We start from the raw sequence: 17,551 nt of genomic DNA on the forward strand, positions 1-17,551 counted from the left end.
CAACATCATACCTGATCGTATACACACACTGGATGTTTTAAAGCACGTTATTCCAAACAATTTAGGAATGTTAGTTGATTTATGCCCTTTATGGATTAAAACCCGACTCTGCGTCCACTACGTAATTTTCCATGGGAGTTTTGCCATAGATCCCCCTCCGGCATGCCACAGTCCAGGTGTTAGACCCCTTGAAACAACTTTCTCATCACTATTGTGGCCAGAAAGAGTCCCTGTGGGTTTTAAAATTCGCCTGTCTATTGAAGTCTATGGCGGTTCGCCCGGTTCGCCAGTTCGCGAACATTTGCGGAAGTTCTCGTTCGCTGTTCGCGAACTGAAAATTTTATGTTCGCGACATCACTATATAGGAGCAGAAGAGGCATTAACCCCTGCCATACATTGCCAATACCTGCTGGGACCTAAAGACTATTGCTGTACTCATATGGATTTATGCTGCACCCATTAAGTAAAGACAAGTTGGATTATATCACCAGTCTGGATCTCATTTACTATTACCCAAGTTCCTCAGTTGCTCCTATTAACAACACTCATTTTATTGCAAGTGAGCCAGGATCCAGGAGTCCAGCCGTACCAAGGTAGGAGAAACCGTTGACACTACACAGAGACATTATCCCCCCTCTGGCATGCCTCACCTGGTACGTGAGTTATATCATCTTAAAGGGCCCTGCGACTATAACCTGCGCACATTGCAATTGGCGTCACGAACTAAAACTATTAATATTGCACCAGCGTGCATCAGTCCCAATCCGGCTTACTGCAACAAGATTCCCCTTTTGCCGTGAATGAACCCCTGCTCTGCATTGCTGACAGGGAACTAAATTTAATGAAAACATCTGTTACTGATCAGAAGATGCGCGACTACAAGCACACGCTGATGATAGCATTCCCACCTGACAGCGGGGGCACAGTGGAAGCACAAGGCGAAGGCAGAGGAGGAGGAAGAGGTCGCCAACGCAGCTGGGGCACCACCAGCACCTGAGAAGGCAGGGTTAGCATGGCCCAAATGTGGAAAAGCTTTGTCAGCCTTGGAGGTTTATTTTTATGTTATTTTAAGTCATTTCCCTATCCACATTTGTTTGCAGAACAGTTGTCATGCTCTTAAACACATTTTGATGCCTTTTGCAGCCCTCTAGCCCTTTCCCGGACTATTTTAGAGCCATTTTAGTGCCCAAAAGTTTGGGTCCCCATTGACTTCAATGGGGTCCGGGGTCAAGTTCGTAACCCAAACTTTTTTTTTCAAGTTCGGCCAAACTCGTCGAACCCGAACATCCAGGTGTCCGCTCAACTCTAGTCCAGTTTCCACTGGGATTTGAACTCCCAACATTGTACATAAGAGGCAAGGACTTTATCCACTCAGCTATAAAGCTGAATGCTAAACTGTTCCAGAAAAAACCTCATAGCAGTTTCTGATTTAGTGAGTATTCCTAATCAGCAGAAGACTTATTTTATATTTCTGTGCAGCTTAACATGTAGCTGTATAGAGTAGTGGTTAATGTCCTTGCCACTAATGTACAAGCTTGGGAGTTTGAATCCCAGCAGAAACATTTCAGAAATTGAGTTTAAATTTATGTATTTTATATTTTATTTTGTAATTGTAAAAAAATGCATGGCACAAAATAAATGTGTAATTACTATATATATACAGACGTATAGTCTCAGACCCCGGTGTGTTTGACAAAACTTTGAACATACTTATGAATAAATTCCACAGGCGGGGTTATCCAACCAAACTATTACAAGAAAAAAAGGAAATGGCTATGAAACTAAATAGGGATGATACTCTCACATGGAAGACACCACACTCTAAAGCGGTCAGGATTCCTTTTATTTAGACGCACTCTGAGCAGAGCGTGGATATAGGGAATATTATTTGACGCCACTGGAATATACTGGGAGGTTGTCATAATACAATTGAGGAATTCCATTCTCCTTCATTGATGTCTTACCGCAGGTCCAGGAGTATAAAGGACCAACTGGTTAAGGCTGATGTGGGGACACTGAAAACAACTAGGCAGACAACATTGACCACAATCAGTGTTGGATGTTTCCCTTGCCTGACATGTGTCAATTGCAAATACATCATTAAAGGCAAAAACCGTTATACACCCTCAGACTGGCATCACATATCAGATACGACATTACCTGACCTGCGATTCCAGTTATGTTATCTATGTACTTGTATGTCCGTGCAATCTGGTGTATGTTGGTGAGATGATCACTGATTTCAAGTCGCGTCTCAACAATCATCGATACACCATAAGGAAAAAACGACTCGATTTACCAGTTTCAAAGCAGAGAGAGATATGAAGTGCTGCATCGTTGATTCTGTACCAATGCCCAGGAGAGGTGGCAATAGAACCAGTCTATTAAAAAAAAAGGGAATTACAGTGGATTTATACACTGAATTCTCTAAAACCGCATGGTCTAAACGACTACAAAATTGGAGCGATATAGGATTGTGGCTTGCCCTCGTGCCATTCTTTGATTTGTTGTACTGTCCCTGTGTATTTTTGTGATTTTTTGTATTGGACAAAGTATATGTTCTTAATGAATTTTCACTTTTTTTAATACTTTTTTTATTCTTTATCACAGATGGTATGCCACGGAGTATGGAGAGAGGAAGTTCGAGGCTACATCAAGGGATGGCTTGCAGTCATTGTATACATCCTGTAGAGGATGTTTGTCTTTTAATGTTTATTATTTTTTGGTCATATTCTGTTATTCACATGGATGGTGGTTTTGAGTTGAGGAGATCCCTCTGGAAAGGTGGTGACAAGTGGGCTAGGATCATGGACACAGTGTGACCCTGCACTAACATATGGGCTCGCAACTGATCCGTGGCCACAGATGGAGGCTCCATCTCTAATATGTTGTGGTAGCCTTCATCTGATCCCACATAGCCACCTGTTTAAATTTATTGCACGGATATGTGCAACACTACCTTGATGCTGTGTGTATCAGATGGGACCGGCGTCAATGTGCATGCGCCCGATACTCTATGTATTATTCCCGCACCCAAAATGGCTGACTCGACGTCAGGGTCACAGTGCGCAACTGCATGGTAATGAGGGCGGTGGAATTTGGAAATGAGAAACATACGTCATTCTGACATGCGCAGTCGCGCTCCAGGCACGCCGGACTGCACGCTACACTACTGATGGTAGCCATTTGCCTCTTCACTCCTCCTTCACCCTCCGTTTGCAATACCCTCCAGTAAGCACTCATCACTTTATATTATTGATTACACATGGCACTGATGATGATATTAATATTAATTATGTATAGATATGGATTTTTTACTTATGGGTTGCACTTTTTTGACTGCACCTTAATCACTGTTATATACAATGTGATTATGAGATACGGATAGTCTTGGTCACATTGTATTATCTTGTTGTTGCACTATATTATTTTGTGATTGTTTGTTAAATTGCTATGAATTGGTTACTCATGTTCTGTAAATTTTTATGAATCAGCACACTGCTATATATACTTGGCACTTTGTTTGTATGCACTGCTTGAGAAACGCTCCAGCATATAACCGAAACGTCGCATGTCCTGCTTGGGTAAATAAAGATTTTTTTTCTACTTGGGCCAGCTGCACCCTCTTGCTTGCATCAGAGAAGGTGCTGCCACTTTTTTTCTTTTATATATATATATATATATATATATATATATTTAGATAAAATCATACTTCTGATATATATGAATGCATAATATGTGGGAAACTACTACTGATGTTTTTAGCCAATATATATTTACATATATTATAATATATTATATATTCTAAATATATAATAATATATGTAAATATATTATTCCTAAAGACTTATATATAAAAAAAAAATCTGAATTGTTTTTGCCAGGATTTGAACTCCCAAGCTTGTACATTAGAGGCAAGGACATTAACCACTACACTATACAGCTACATGTTAACCTGCCCAGAAATATAAAATACGTCTTCTGCTGAATAGGAATACTCACCAAAGCAGAAACTAGTATGAAGTTTTTCTAACACAGTTTAGCATTCAGCTTTATAGCTGAAGTGGATAAGGTCCTTGCCTCTAATGTACAAGGTGTTGTGAGTTCAAATCCTGGGAGAAATTTATCAAAAATAGATGTTAAATGACATTTAAATACACTGACTCAACCCTGCCTGCAGAATTTTTATTTTTTTACATTAAGCGATGCCTCTAGTACCACCCAGTCTTTTTCAGCCCTCTTTGCTCCCCCACACATTAATACTGTCTCATTGTGCCCCCCACACAATGGTGAGGCCCATTAGGGGAGCAACATAGTGCCACTTCAGAATAGTGATGCCCTGTAGTGACCCCAAATAGTTTAAAAGGGTTCTACGGGAATTAAGAAAATGAAAATACTTAGAGAGGTTGAACATTTCCAAAATCAAAATTCTTTTTATGTGCTCCTAACACCCCTCACCGTGCATATATATGCCCTCATACCTATTTTTCATGTTTGTGCTTTCTTTCTCCCGGTCTGGGTATCAGACTATCCTGGCAGATCTGTTTGCATTCTTCCCTTCCTGTTTATGTAGCTGCTCTGCACAGTGATGAGTCACAGGCTGGTCATGCCTCTCCAGACTGATCAGTCTGCAGGAGCTACTCCCACCATACCTTCTGTGGCCATCTTATTATAACCACACATGACTCCTGCAAGTCTATTCTATATTTCTCAATCAGTTTCTAAATCCCATCACTCACAGTCCACAGGCTCTTCCCTCACCATCTCCAGAGTGCAATAAACAGCTTGAACAGCAAGCACATCAAATCGCATTTGTGTCTAATCCTATCATGTACTATACAGCCTGCATTGTAACTTGGTGTTTTTTCTGGGAGCAGCATGTGAGCGTCTGACGTAGGACGCTAGGCTCCTCCCCCATGCCCTGCCGGTCTGTCCGTCTGGAGTTGCTGTCTGCTAGCTGCCGTTCGCAGGAGCACGAGCACGCCGAATGTGACATGACACTGCGCCAGCTAAGGACGCCGAGGGTACCGACACTGAGGTGGTGAGAGCGCCGATACTGAAGACACTGAGGTGGTGAGAGCCTCGATGAGATGAGAGCTGGTGTGTCATTGCTGGCAGTGTGAGGGGTGCTGCTGTGTTAGCGTTGTGTGTGGCTGGCACCTGATAATAATTGCAGCCTACGCTGGAGCCAGTTGTTGCAGAAACCTTTTTGCTGCTGTGATAGCGTTGTGTGGGTACTGGTACCGGATAATAACTGCAGCCTACACCTGGAGCCAGCTGTTACAGTTGTCGCAGAAACTTTTTTTTTTTTCTTATATGGATTAGCATGATTATCTATAGCACACTATCAAGTGCGGCAAGTGTACTGTGCTAATTATTTTTGCCAGTGTGTGGTGCGCAGGCCGAAAGAGGAAAGAAAAAAAAAAGAAAAAAGAGTCTGGGTACTAAAGGTGAAGGGGGTACTGGAGGTACCAGGACACTGCGCATACAAAAAATATTCCTTGTGGAAAGTATAGTAGGTGAGAGTGGATGTAAAATAGGAGTGAGGGGTGAAGATATGTTGTTGGCGATGGTACCTTAGTCTGATATAGTAGGTGGACAGTGATATGGTATAATCGCTTTCATTTCAGGTTTTTGGTTCTCGCTATAAGTCCCCTTAAAAAACTCCTTTGTGGTCAAACCCCTTTTAATATCACCTAACTATTTGGACTTACCAAGGACTAACGCTTTGTATACTACTAACTTCCGCACCTGCCATCAAGTAATATTAAGAAAGCGATTCCGGATATTACCTACTCCATTACATGCGGATTACGTGAACTGTAACAATAATAACAACTTACTGACTGGACTGTTTTGTTTCTGGTGTTTCCCTTTTTTTTTCCCCTTGCCTCTGTTCATTAATACCTGGATGTCCCAGGCAATTCTCCCAGATTTTTTATTTTTTTTTTTGCTTGAGAAATCACGACGTATGTGGTGAGCGGTCGGACTAACTGCTTGGATTATCCCTATTAACACTGACTAGTTTATGTACTATATTAACTATATTAACAGTTTTCAACAGGGGAAAATGTGTAATATAGATTGAATTGTTGGGGGAATAATCAAAATAGTTGTGAGAACGGGAGGTGAAGAGTTGGGGAGGAAGGAGGCAGGAGGCAGGAGAGAGAAAAGTAGGAGAGGGGGAGGGGGTGAGAGAGGAGAGAGGTAGAAGGGAGGTAGAAGGGAAGGAAGGAAGAAAACGAAGAAGGAAAAAAAATAAAATAAAATATATATATATATATATATATATATATATATATATAAAGATGCCCCCAAAGACAAAAGATGAACAGCGTGCTCCTACTAGTGTTAGTAGTAGGAGATCAATAACAGGTGTAGAGATTGGGCAAAAACAGCATAATTTAAATAAATACCTGACTCCTAATTCCCCAGTCTCTACTCCTCCACAGAGCGAAAAAAGGATAAACACAGAAGTATACACTATGACACAGGAGAATGTGAACGAGGGTACTACGGAAGGGGTAGGTACTCTTGAGCCGGCCCTAGAGATGGACGTAAAAATGATGAAGGATATATTTCAGACCGTCTCTAGGACGGAAAATATAATGGGGAGTATAGTGACACAGATTGGGGCAGTACAAGCTGACGTCAGTATAATCCGAGGGGATATGGAGAAAATAAGAGAGCGACTATATGAGATAGAAAAAAGGATTCCTGCTCTGGAGTATTCGGTAGAGAAGCTAGAGAAAGAGGTCTTATGTTTGAAAGAGTCAAATACTAAGATGGAACAAAAAATAATATATCAGGAAGATAGATCGAGGCGGACAAATATACGATGCGTAGGGATTCCAGAACGGGAGGAGGGGAATAACAGTATTGATTATATGGAGCGATGGATAAAAGCAAATTGTACTGAGGGTATTCTTTCTCCCATGTTCTCTATCGAAAGAGCACATAGGGTCCCCGGGAAAAAAAGGGTCCCAGGTGACTATCCCAGACATATGCTGGTGAAATGTCTACTTTCCAAGGATCGGGATGCAATATTAGCAGATGCTAGGGTTTCTGATAAATATCAAATACATGGGTTAAAGATAAGACTATTTCCAGACTATTCAGCAGATACTAATGCATGAAGGAAAGAGTATATAAGTGTAAAAAAGAGATTAAGGGAAGTAGGTTTGAAATATAGCTTACTCTTTCCTGCAAAGTTAAGAGTGGAATATAAAGGAAAGGCTGAATTCTTTCAGACACCAGCGGATGTAGATGAATGGTTAGATAGGATGGATAGCAGTTAGGGCATGGGGGAGGTTGGGGAGCCATTATGCTGAGTATTGGAGCTGCCTTGTCTGCTGATCTGCGGCGGGTGAGCTACTGAGAAGGGGGGTGGTGGGAGGGGAGAAGGGCGAGAGGGGGGAGCCCCCCTTTTTTTTTTCTTCTTTTCTTCCCCCTCTGCTAGATGGTTAGGTTTGTCTCGTTAAACGTGAGAGGTTTGAGGGAAAGGATTAAGAGATATGCTGTGTTTGAGTGGATTAGGAGGTTCTTGCCAGCCATCGTCTGCCTTCAAGAGACACACTTAGTTAAGGAGTCCCTCATATGGATGGAGAAGGGATGGAGAGCGGAAGGGTATCATTCGGTATATACTACCTATTCCAGAGAGGTTTCAATTTTGGTGCATAAAAAGATCAAATTTGATTGTGTTACATGTGAGGTGGACGATTGTGGCAGGTACCTGTTTCTACATTGTAATGTGGAAGGGGTTAAAATGGTAATTGCAAATGTATATATTCCTCCACCATATACAGTAAGTCAGATGTGTTGTACGAGCTGCATAGATTTATGTTGAATAGACAGGAATGTATAATGATTGCGACAGGAGATTATAATGCTGTAATGGATCCACTCAGAGACAGACTCTCGGGCGGAGGGGGAAGAATACAAAATGTAGATCTTTGCAAAATGGTCTTGGAGTTCAACTGGATTGATGTCTGGTGTTACTTAAATCCAGAGGAAATAATGCATTCCTGTTACTCTAAAACACACCAAACGTGGTCAAGAATAGATATGGTTCTAGGAAATAAAAACTTAATGACCCAAAGTAGGATAAAGATAAAGTATTTGCCTATGGCTTTATCCGATCACAGTGCTATTGTAATGAATTTGGATTTGAACAAGAGGCAAAATTTGCCACTGTTTAAGTTCAACCCCCATTGGTTAATGTATATCCCAGATAAAGAGAGTATAGGGCTGGAATTAAAAAACTTTTTTTTAGAAAATAGCGGTTCTGCTAAAAGATCTATAGTGTGGGATACGGCTAAGGCATACTTGAGAGGATGTCTGTTTAAAAAGGTGAATTATTTAAAAAAAAAACAGCAAAGAAAAGGGTAAATTACTGGAAAAGAAATTAGAAGATGCAAGATCAATATGTGTAATGAATCCGACTGGAAATAATAAGAAGAAATGGGAGCAAGAACATGAAAATTTAAAAGCATATTATATGGATAAAACAAGGAAGGAATTGTTCTTTCAGGGGTTTCAGTTGGCTTCGGAGGGAGAAAAGGTAGGAAAAATCTTAGCAGGTATAGTGAAAAATCAGAAAGGGAAAACATGGATAGGGGCAATTAAGGACAATAGAGATGAAATAGTCAGATCACCCGAGGGAATTAAAAAGGTCTTCGTTGATTATTTTCAGGAACTTTATAAGTCTAGGGTACAATACAACAAAAAAGACCTGGACAATTATTTGGATCAGATTGTTATCCCCGAGATATCTAAAACACAAAAAGAATACTTGGATAAAGAAATTTCCAATTCAGAGATAGAGGAGGTTCTGGGTCAGGTGAAACCATTGAAATCACCAGGGTGCGACGGACTCCCCTTTGAAATATATAAAACCTTCTCGCAGGTGTTACTACCGGAATTAAGAGCGACACTGTGTGAGGCCCAAAAAATTGGTGATTTACCAGAATCAATGAAAGAAGCAATAATAACACTGATCCCAAAAAAGAGTAAAGAACAACTAGATCCCGGCTCATATAGACCGATATCTTTGCTGAATACGGACGTGAAGATTCTAGCAAAGGTTTTGGCAGGTAGACTTTCTAAGGTGATTAAAGGTATAATCCAAGAAGATCAGACAGGTTTTATACCAGGAAGGACAATATATGCAAATATTAGAAGGCTGTACCTTAATATTGAAGCTAATAAAATAGAAGCTGGCAAAAAAGCTATCCTTTCACTGGATGCTCAAAAGGCTTTTGACTGCATCGAGTGGGAGTATTTATGGGCAGTATTGAAAAGGGTTGGTATTGGAGAGGAATTTATAAGATGTATTCAACTCATATACTCCAATCCAAGGTCCAGGGTGATGGTGGATGGGAGCTTGTCCCTGCCTTTTGCCCTTCATATGGGCACTAGGCAGGGATGCCCTCTCTCCCCACTATTATTCGCCATTGCAATAGAACCTTTGGCATGTTTGATAAGAAATAATAGGGAATACATTGGTTTTCAGTATAGGGATGAAAAGGAAAAATTAATAATGTATGCTGATGATATCTTATTATTTTTGCACAATACGGGGGACGAGTTTAATAGAGTCATAGATATAATAGATAAGTTTGGCTTTTTTTTGGGGTTAAATATAAATTGGGAGAAGTCCCATATGATGTTATTAGGTAAGGGGCCATCACAGAATTCTGCAAGGGTACATGTGCTTGAGCAACACGAGAGCTTTAAATATTTAGGTATACAGATTTCTACAAATATTCAGGACTATGAGAAATTAAATGTACTCCCCTTAATAAAAGAGCTTAGAGCCAAAATACACATCTGGAAAAAATTACCATCGTCAATTCAGGGCCGGGTGAACTTAATAAAAATGATTTTCCTTCCAAAAATATTATATGTCCTACAAAATTCCCCAATGTGGTTGCCGAAAAAACTCTTCAGGTTGTTAGATAGTTTAATGGGGGAGTTTATCTGGAAAGGTGATACTCCTAGGCTAAGGAGAGAGGTTCTTCAGCTCCCAGTAAGAGACGGTGGTTTAGCAGTTCCAAATAGTTTTTTTTATTATTTAATAACACAATATACTCAGATAAATGGAACTTTAAAAGGAAGGGTTGGAAGGGATGAGTTAATAAAAATGGGGTGGATAGGGGACACAAATTATTTAGAGGTTTTGGAGTCAGGAACACTAGGGAAAAATAGCACAGGAAATAATATTTTGAATTTAATGGGAAACTTATGGGTGGAACTTAAAAAAATAATGGATATTAAGGGCTATCTGCACTATACACCTATTTGAAAAAACATAAACCTAAAGGAAGTGCAAAGGATTAAATCCTATATAGATTGGAAAAAAAAGGGGGTAAAATATTTAGCTCAAATATTTGAGGAGGATAAAGTGAAGGACTTCTCTACCTTGGCAACGGAGTTTGGAATCCATCAAAAGGATAGCTTTAAACATCTCCAGTTAAAAAATGCTGTTAGGATACCAGCTAATCCAAATAAATATAGAAAAGAACAATCAGATAGAATATATAAATTTATTAATGGAGGGGGGAAAAAAGGAGCTACGAAAAAAAGATATGGAATTTTGATGGAGGCAAAAAAAGAAGGGATTATAATATCAGCTAGAGGAAGCTGGGAAAAAGAGCCCCTATCTTTTACGGAAGAAAAATGGAATGATGCCCCCAGAAGTTATACTAGGGTTTCAGAAAGGGCTTCACATAAAATTTCGCAATTCTTTATACTCCATAGATTACATCGATCTCCCTGGGTGCTAAAGAAAATGGGGGTTAGAACCTTGGATAATTGTCCAAAATGTAGGGGTGAGAGGGCGGATCTCATACATTGTTTTTGGAGATGCCCAAAATTGATAAGGTACTGGAAAGAGATTGTAGAGATTACATCATTATTTTTGGGCATTCAAGTTTTGGAAGACCCCGTAGTTTGTATATTGGGCGCTATTGCACACCTTAAGTTAAACAGAGAGCTACAGTTGGTGTTGAATAAAGTATTGTTTCAGGCTGGACTGTTGATACTTCGGAAATGGATAAATAAAGATCCCCCTACAGTAGGACAGTGGCAGGAAGCTGTGCTTAACCTGATTAGATTGGAACAGGTTTCGGAGAGATTGAGTGATAGACAGGGAAAAATTGATAAAATTTGGAAGAAATGGTTGAACCAGGGCCGAGATGTTTGAAAAAAATGTTTTTTTGTTGTTTTTTTTTTGTTGTTTTTTTTCCGGCTCCCTCTCTCTCTCTTCAATCGGGTGGGTGGGTATATGGGGTAAAAGGTTAATGCAAATGTTAATTTAAATGGAAAATGTTAATATATGATAGAGTTTTGTAATATGGACCTTTTGGGCGGTCCATTAATGTATTTGTCTTTTTGTATTTTGGAAAATAAAAAGAAGTTTAAAAAAAAAAAAAAAATATACAGCCTGCTAAGTCTGATACATAGCCTATTGTGTGCGATACCGCCTGCTGAACTGTGTATCTAATCCCATCTTACACTATACTGTCTGGTGTGTATCTAAGCTTATTGTTAGCCCAGCTCCCTGTACCTGCGATTCTGTCCCCACACGCAGGTATTCTTCACTCCTTCCCGCTGCTGCACACCATACTGACAGGCACAGGCAGCAGGGTTCTTACTATGGTTTGCATTCCTGCATCCAGCATTTTCACTCCTGGCTCTGAGCAGAGCTTGCACTGTGGCCCAGAGTTCCTTGTGTGTATTTGGGGTGTTTGCGGGCATGTCTCTCCTCCCTTTGTGAGGCTGCCTGCGCAAGCCCTTTCTCTTCCCCTGCCTATGGCTGGCCTGCAGGAGGTATTTAAAGGCGCCTCCTTCTACAGGAAGGTGCAGGAGCAACTTAGGTTCCTAGTTAGTCTAGTTTTCTGTCTGAGCGAAGGCGTTCTGTTGGTTATTATTATTATTTATTATTAAAGCGCCATTCATTCCATAGCGCTGTACAGTCGTGGCCAAAAGTTTTGAGAATTACATAAATATTGGAAATTGGAAAAGTTGCTGCTTAAGTTTTTATAATAGCAATTTGCATATACTCCAGAATGTTATGAAGAGTGATCAGATGAATTGCATAGTCCTTCTTTGCCATGAAAATTAACTTAATCCCAAAAAAAACTTTCCACTGCATTTCATTGCTGTCAGGACCTGCTAAGATCATTTCAGTAATCGTCTTGTTAAAGGGCTTCTGTCACCCCACTAAACTTTTTTTTTGGTTACTTATAATCCCTATACTGCAATTTATGCATACATACTGTAATTAATCATTTTGGTTCAGCAGATTATGTTAAAAACTTACTTTTAAAATATGCAAATTACCTTGCTACCAGCAAGTAGGGCGGCTACTTGCTGGTAGCAGCCGCATCCTCCTATCCTAAAGACGCCCCCTCCGCATGTTGATTGACAGGGCCAGCGGACGGGATCTCTCTCTGCTGGCCCTGTTTGCATTCAAAATATGGTGCCTGCGCCGTACCTGTCTTCAGTCGGCGCAGGCGCACGCTCGCTCGGCCGCTCCATCCTCAATGCACCTGCGCCGATGACATCACATCTACACCCGGCGCAGGCGCATTGAGAAGGGGGACGCTCGCTCGGCCGCTCCTTCCTCAATGCGCCTGCGCCGGGTGTAGAGGATGGAGCGGCCGAGCGAGCGGCCGCCTCTTAGTGCGCCTGTGCCGACTGAAGACAGGTACGGCGCAGGCGCGAGATCTTGATAGCAGACAGGGCCAGCAGAGAAAGATCCCGTCCGCTGGCCCTGTCAATCAACATGCGGAGGGGGCGTCTTTAGGATAGGAGGATGCTGCTGCTACCAGCAAGTAGCCGCCCTACTTGCTGGTAGCAAGGTAATTTGCATATTTTAAAAAGTACGTTTTTAACATAATCTGCTGAACCAAAATGATTAATTACAGTATGTATGCATAAATCGCAGTATAGGGATTAAAAGTAACCAAAAAAAAACCAAACTGTTTAGTGGGGTGACAGAAGCCCTTTAACTCAGGTGAGAATGTTGACGAGCACAAGGCTGGAGATCATTATGTCAGGCTGATTGGGTTAAAATGGCAGACTTGACATGTTAAAAGAAGGGTGATGCTTGAAATCATTGTTCTTCCATTGTTAACCATGGTGACCTGCAAAGAAACGCGTGCAGCCATCATTACGTTGCATAAAAATGCCTTCACAGGCAAGGATATTGTGGCTACTAAGATTGCACCTCAATCAACAATTTATAGGATCATCAAGAACTTCAAGGAAAGAGGTTCAATTCTTGTTAAGAAGGCTTCAGGGCGTCCAAGAAAGTCCAGCAAGCGCCAGGATCGTCTCCTAAAGAGGATTCAGCTGCGGGATCGGAGTGCCACCAGTGCAGAGCTTGCTCAGGAATGGCAGCAGGCAGGTGTGAGCGCATCTGCACGCACAGTGAGGCGAAGACTTTTGGAAGATGGCCTGGTGTCAAGAAGGGCAGCAAAGAGCCACTTCTCTCCAAAAAAAACATCGGGGACAGATTGATCTTCTGCAGAAAGTATGGTGAATGGACTGCTGAGGACTGGGGCAAAGTCATATTCTCCGATGAAGCCTCTTTCCGATTGTTTGGGGCATCTGGAAAAAGGCTTGTCCGGAGAAGAAAAGGTGAACCCACCATCAGTCCTGTGTCATGCCAACAGTAAAGCATCCTGAGACCATTCATGTGTGGGGTTGCTTCTCATCCAAGGGAGTGGGCTCACTCACAATTTTGCCCAAAAACACAGCCATGAATAAAGAATGGTACCCAAACACCCTCCAACAGCAAATTCTTTCAACAATCCAACAACAGTTTGGTGAAGGACAATGCATTTTCCAGCACGATGGAGCACCGTGCCATAAGGCAAAAGTGATAACTAAGTGGCTCGGGGACCAAAACGTTGACATTTTGGGTCCATGGCCTGGAAACCCCCAGATCTTAATCCTATTGAGAACTTGTGGTCAATCCTCAAGAGGCGGGTGGACAAACAAAAACCCACTAATTCTGTCAAACTCCAAGAAGTGATTATGAAAGAATGGGTTTCTATCAGTCTGGAATTGGCCCAGAAGTTGATTGAGAGCATGCCCAGTCGAATTGCAGAGGTCCTGAAAAAGAAGGGCCAACACTGCAAATACTGACTCTTTGCATAAATGTCATGTAATTGTCGATAAAAGCCTTTGAAACGTATGAAGTGCGTGTAATTATATTTCACTACATCACAGAAACAACAAACAAAGATCTAAAAGCAGTTTAGCAGCAAACTTTGTGAAAACTAATATTTATGTAATTCTCAAAACTTTTGGCCACGACTGTACATAATACAGACAATTGCACTAATCATAAACAAGACGAGTTGCAAACTGGTACAGAAGCAGAGAGGGCCCTCCCCGTGAGGGCTTACAATCTACATGGTATGGGAGAAGGACACAGTAGGTGCGGGTGAAGTTGGTCATGGCGGTATAGAGGCAGCAGGGTCACTAGTTGTAGGCTTGTCTAAAGAGGTGGGTTTTCAGGTTTCTTTTGAAGGATTCCACTGTAGGTGAGAGTCTGATATATTGGGGGTTGAGCAAGATGGGGGAAAAATGATGAATTCTGTTTTATCCATGTTAAGTTTTAGAAAGCAAAAAGGTGAAGAAGGATGATATAGAAGATAGACATGGGATTCTTGATAGTAAGGTGGTGATGTCTGGACCAAAGAGGTAGATTTGTGTGTCGTCAGCATAAGAGTGATACTGAAAGCCATGGGATTCTATGAGCTGTCCCTGGCCAAAAGTGTAGATAGAGAAGAGCAGGGGTCCTAGGACAGAGTCTTGCGGGAATGAGACGAAGAGGTGGTGCGGGAGTGGAAGACACAAAATGTCCAGTCTGTGAGGTATGATGTGATCCAGGAGAGGGCCAGGTCAGTGATGCCAAGAGATGAGAGAGTTTGCAACAGAGGGGAGTGGTCAACAGTGTCAAAGGCAGAGAACAGGTCAAGGAGATGCAGGTGACTTTGGTAAGGGCAGTCTCAGTCGAGTGGTGGGGTCGTAAGCCAGATTGTAGGCGGTCAAAGAGGGAGCAGGAGGATAGGTGAGAGGACTGTTCTGAATGGACATGTTGTTCAAGTAGCTTTGAGGCATACGGAAGAAGTGATATGGGGCGATAACTGGACAAAGCAGATGGGTTAAGTGAAGGCTTTTTGAGGATGGGTGTAATGGTAGCATGTTTAAAAGCAGAGGGGAAGACACCAGAGGTTAGTGATAGGTTGAAGAGATGAGTTAGGGCTGGGATAAACACTGTGGTGAGGTTAGGGATGAGGTGGGATGGGATTGGGTCAAGTGCACAGGTGGTCAGATGAGATTTGGAGAGTAGAGTGGAGAGTTTTTCTTCTGCAATGGTGGAGAAGTGGGTTTTGGGAGAAGAGGACCAAGCAGGTTGTTTAGAGGGTCCGTGGGGACTGTGTACTGAAGCTTTCTCTGATGTTGACTATCTTTTGTTTGAAGTATTTGGCAAACTCCTCAGCTGAGCTGAGATGAGAGGAGAGGGGGGGGGGGTGCTGGGGGACGGAGAAGGAAGTTAAAAGTGTTAAAAAGTTGTTTAGGGCTGCGAGCCAGGGAAGATGTTTTGCATCAGCGAGTAAGGATTTGAATAGGAGGAGGGATTGCTTATATGCGGTGAAATGATCTTTAGCTTGTCTGAGTTTTTTGGTCAGGTTGTTGTGCCAGGGTTGTCTGTTAATTTTTCGGGTTTTGTTGTGTGTGAGAGGGGCAACAGTGTCCAGAGCTGTACTTATTGTGGTGTTATATAGGGTGGTGGCAGCATCTGGGTCTTGGAGGGAACAGATGGTAGAGAGTGGGAGAAGAGAGTCAGAAAGCAAGCGAAAGTCGAGATGTTTAAGGTTCCTGCGGGGGTGTGCTAGTGCGTGGACCGGGGGAGCAGCAGAAGAGAACAGAAGAGCAGAAGAGAACAATGAAGAGAAAGTGAGTAGGTTGTGGTCAGATAGGGGGAGAGGCGAATTAGAAAGGTTAGGGAGCAGAGGCGGGTAAAGATAAGATCCAGAGTGTGACCATCTCTGTGGGTGGGAGCAGAAGACCACTGTGATAGGCCCAAAGAGGAAGAGAGTGACAGGAGTTTAGAGGCGGCCGAGTGGCAGGTGTCAATAGGTATGTTAAAGTCACCCATGATGATAGTGGGGATGTCGGCAGAAAGAAAGTGTAGTAGCCAGGTGTTAAAGTGGTCAAGAAAGATGGTGGCTGGTCCTGGGGGGTGGTAAATGATGGCTACTTGAAGGTTGGAGGTAGAGTATATGCGAACAGAGTGTACTTCAAATGAGGTGAGCGTAATGGAGGGTGGCAGTGGAGTTGGGCTGTAGGAGCAGGTGTCTGATAGGAGAAGACCAACTCCTCCACCATGTTTGCAGCCGGGACGGGGGGTGTGAGTGAATTGAAATCCACTATATGAGAGTGCAGCAGGGGAGGAGGTGTCAGAGGGTGTCAGCCTTGTTTCTGTGAGACCCAGTAAGGAAAGTTTTAGAAAGATAAAAAGTTCATGAATGTAGGACAGTTTGTTACAGACAGAGCATGCATTCCATAATGCTCCTACAAGAGGAACCAAAGGAGCAGGGGTCAGAGGAATGGTTATTAGGTTTAAGGGGTTGTAAAAATTTGTAGTGGGACATGGAGGTGATAGTGGGGATTTGCTGGGGGGGGGGGAGGCCTGGATTTGGAGAGATATCACCAGCAATAAGGAGAAGCAGAGAAAGTGTTCGCTGAGAATAAGAGAGGGCATGAGGTATCTGTGTGTGTTTGGGAAGGAATTGTTTTATGTTGTCAAACAGGTTTGTGCAAGCTGTCAGGTGAGAAGGTAAGATGGAGTGAGAGATGAATAGTTCCTTGCTGGGTGAATGGATGTGGGGATATTTCAGGAGGTTGTGGAAAAGTGGGAAGAGTAAGATGAAAAATTGAAACATTGTTTGCATTAACTATGTCTGCAATTACCTGTGGTTCCCTTCTGGTCCAATTATGGTATAATTCAGTATGTGCACTTAAAGAGTTGCACTTGAGATATGTTGCATGTTCAAAAGACCAAGGTCTGAAAAGACCCAAGGACTTAGATTTATACCACTCAGTGTTCAATCAGGTGTGACCACGAGGGGAGGGGGCTACATTTGGCATAATCAAGGGATGACCAGATACAGGGGTGAAATAGTCAATGTAAACAAATACTCAATAAATCCAGCAGGGAAAGAGACATTAAGGTTCAAATCAGACATACCAGGTTTTAGAAGGAAAGATGAGAGGGGTGGACAATATCAGACTCTGGAAAAGTTGGGTGCAGCAGTTAGGTTCAAATCAGATATACCTGGAGAGGAGAGAATTGGGTGTTGGTCAGTAGGCAGTGGTGACAAAGTGGTTCTTGTCATTCTGTGTATTGGACTTCTGATTACATTTTACGGACTTAGCCCGATTGCCGTCTGCCCTGACCCTGATCTACGTTTACAGACTTTTCCTGACTGCCACCAGTCCTGACTTCTGCCTTCATTCCATGACTATGCTT

This window comes from Bufo bufo, chromosome 1, assembly GCF_905171765.1.
Source record: "Bufo bufo chromosome 1, aBufBuf1.1, whole genome shotgun sequence".
Lineage (NCBI taxonomy): Eukaryota > Metazoa > Chordata > Amphibia > Anura > Bufonidae > Bufo > Bufo bufo.